Below are 3,165 nucleotides of genomic sequence, written 5' to 3'. Positions count from 1 at the left end.
ATGTTTTAAGCAAAGCAAAACAAACAATATAAAAAGCAGCGGAAATAAAGTAAGACAATGAAACACGAGATTTTTGAATTGGTTCGGCAAGAAACTCAAGTGCCTACGTCCAATCTACCTTTTTATTGCTTTCTTTTAGTGATCTACTCCGACAACTAAAAGACCCTTACAATAAAAGACACCAACCTACTCCGGTTGTAAAGCTAGTACAAGAACTACTCCGTTCTTATGACAAGCTAACTCGCAACCTACTCCGGTTGCCAAGAGTTAAAGACTACTCCGTCCTAAACTCTACTAACACACTTAGAATGTTATAGGATCAAGTTTCCACTAACATATTCTTAGCAAAGAATAGAGATGGACAACTTTTACAAGATCAACAATTCTTAAGCAAGAGAGTTTAGTATATTAAAGTAACAGTAGCCACGACTGTAGTAACTTGAAGACTCTTTAAAGGTTTTGCAAATGTGACACGGTTTAAAGCTTTGAAAAACAAATTTGCAAACTTGAAAATAAATTCAGAAAGAAGTCTTAAGGTTTTATGAAGGAGAGGCACGGTTTATATAGAGAGGGTGAGTGAAGGGGTTGCTAGGGTTTTGAAGGGTCAAAGACCACACATGTGAAGGGTATTTGCAACCACCAAAAACTTGCACCAAAGAGGGCTCTTTTGCAAAGGCAAGAATAGAGAAAGAGTATTTGAAAGATATCCTTAAAAGCTCATGCAATTTCAGAAAACAAAGAGAGAAAAGACAAGTCACATGATGACAAGTTAACACCAAAATGGTAAAAAGCATTCTTTGTTTTCTTAAAGAACCAAAGGGTTGAATTTGCATAACGAGGAAACATTTTGAAAATAATAATTCAAACCACTCTTTATTGAAGACCAACTCCTTATTAAAAATCTGAATTTTATCTTTGAAAAATAAGAGTCACGTGAAAGGCTTTTGAAAGATAAAAAGAGATTTCAAGTTGTACGAATTGTGGCAACAAACCAAGCAGTTGTTTACTTGTGAAAGCAACAGTCGTCTGGACTGTTTCTATTACTCTAAGATACTCTACTTTCTCGCTTGTACATTAGATGACACTAAGACTCAATACAATGAGATGATTAACAACTTCAACACTTCTTAATCCATGCTTGATTACATCATTAATCCTGAAAAGGTAAACTAAGATAGCACAAATCAAATGGGCATGTTATCATCAACATAAGGAACCCAACAAATTCCCCCTTTGATGATGACAAGCACCAAACGAATGTATAAGCAATGTAAACACCTTGATTCAAGATTTTAAACAAGCAAGATCAAATGAGAGAAGGGACTATATTACCTTATCTAAGGCAAGAGCAAGAATCAAACTACCATGACACTTTTACATTGCCCCAAAACAAGATTCGAAACTAAGAAGGTTAGGCCTAGACATTAGTTAATCAATATGCAAAGAGATTAAGAGCATGAGTTTACCTTTTCTCCCTCTTGACATCATCAAACGGATAGGGATGTCAAAAGCATTAGAGTGCAGATATTTCACAAGAAAACACAAAAAGACACATATAAGCGTGACAAGGTAACAAGGTCAACATAAACATACGGTTTAAACATAAGTTTACCATAGTTCACCATGGCTAAATAAAGTTTAAAGTACACCACCAAATGTCAAAATAACAAGTAAAGAAAATAGTCTTAGAAGGGCACAACCAAGGTGGGACAAAATGAAAAGGCAAGGGTAAAAGTAGGGAGGGCCGAGAGTAAAAGGGATAGGCTTAAGGGGAGGAAGCTTGTTCACCATCTGAGCCACTACCCAAAGGATCATCATCCATATGAGCATCATCACCAATTTCCTTTGTTGACACGAGGGTGGAAATGATATCCACCTCACCACGGATGAGGTCCACTGTGGAAGCAAGAGCCGAGATGGCCAAAACCTTTTTATGAGCATCTTCCTTAAGCCAAGCACTCAACTCAGCCACGGCATTAAGAAATTCTCGCATATTACCCGTATTCACTTGACTAGATGACCCGACCTCCGGGTCCTTCTTGATTTTCACCGAGATTAATTCATCATTCTCAATTTTGATGAGCATTTTCCCCATTTGACCATCACTCATAACATCACACATATCCAAAGAACCCAAGCTAGTACTCACTAAAACCCCTTGTGCTTTGAGCACAACCGACAACCACATTCCATAGGGCAAGTGAATCATGCTAGGAAAGGGTCTACGAAGTTTGGTCGAAATAAGATGAAAACGCTTAAACATTAACCCAACTAAGTTCACCTTTTTGTGAGTTGCAATATGATAGATTAAATATTGTTGGGCTATGGTGAGTTTTCCCCGATCACCAGAGGGATAAATTGATCGACACAACATATTGAAAATGATTCGAAGAGGAGGGGGTATTTGGGTATTGCTAATTGGACCAGGAGAGACAGCTTTGGGACACACGGTTTGAGCAACATTAAGAGGTGAGGCATAAGGTAAAGCAACCCATGTTTCGGAGGGGAGTTTGTCATAACCTCCGACTGGAATATCAAGGGCGGTAGCGAAATCAGATTGAGAAAGTTTAAGAGGCTTACCGTTCACCTTAGCCGTAAGAGATTCACCCGACTTATCAACTCGGACGGTTGCAAAGAACTGAATCACCTCACTCACAAAGACCGGTTCACGCTTTTCCAACAATTTTTCCCAACCTTGAGCCAATATCATGTCACGGACAGAGTGAAAAGCAGGAGGCTCGAACCAAATTTGGTTGTAAACCCGAGGAGAATGGATAGCTTTGATATTCATCAACCTCTCACAATTTTTGTAGATGGAGGTAGGGAGGTCTATGCTTTCAAGGTGATCCCAAACGATAGCCAAGTCCCATTTAGAGGTTAGGGAAACCGGATCTGAGGGAGAGAGGTACACCAATTTTTTCTTTAGGGGTTTCGATTTTTTCTGGGGTGGTTCACTGGGAGTTTCAGTTGGAGTATCAACAATGGGGTTTTCGATGTTACTCTGCTCGACATTTTCTGAAATTGGGGGTAATTGGGATGAAGAGGCTTTTTCTTTTCTTTTGTTGTTTTTCTTCGCCGGAGTCGGGTCAGACTCGGCGGACTTGGTTGGATTCTCATTTAAATCGAACTCGGTTTCTTCTTCAACATCTTCAACATTCACCAATA

The sequence above is a fragment of the Silene latifolia genome, chromosome 10 (genome assembly GCF_048544455.1).
Source record: "Silene latifolia isolate original U9 population chromosome 10, ASM4854445v1, whole genome shotgun sequence".
NCBI lineage: Eukaryota > Viridiplantae > Streptophyta > Magnoliopsida > Caryophyllales > Caryophyllaceae > Silene > Silene latifolia.
This window is presented reverse-complemented; position numbering follows the sequence as displayed.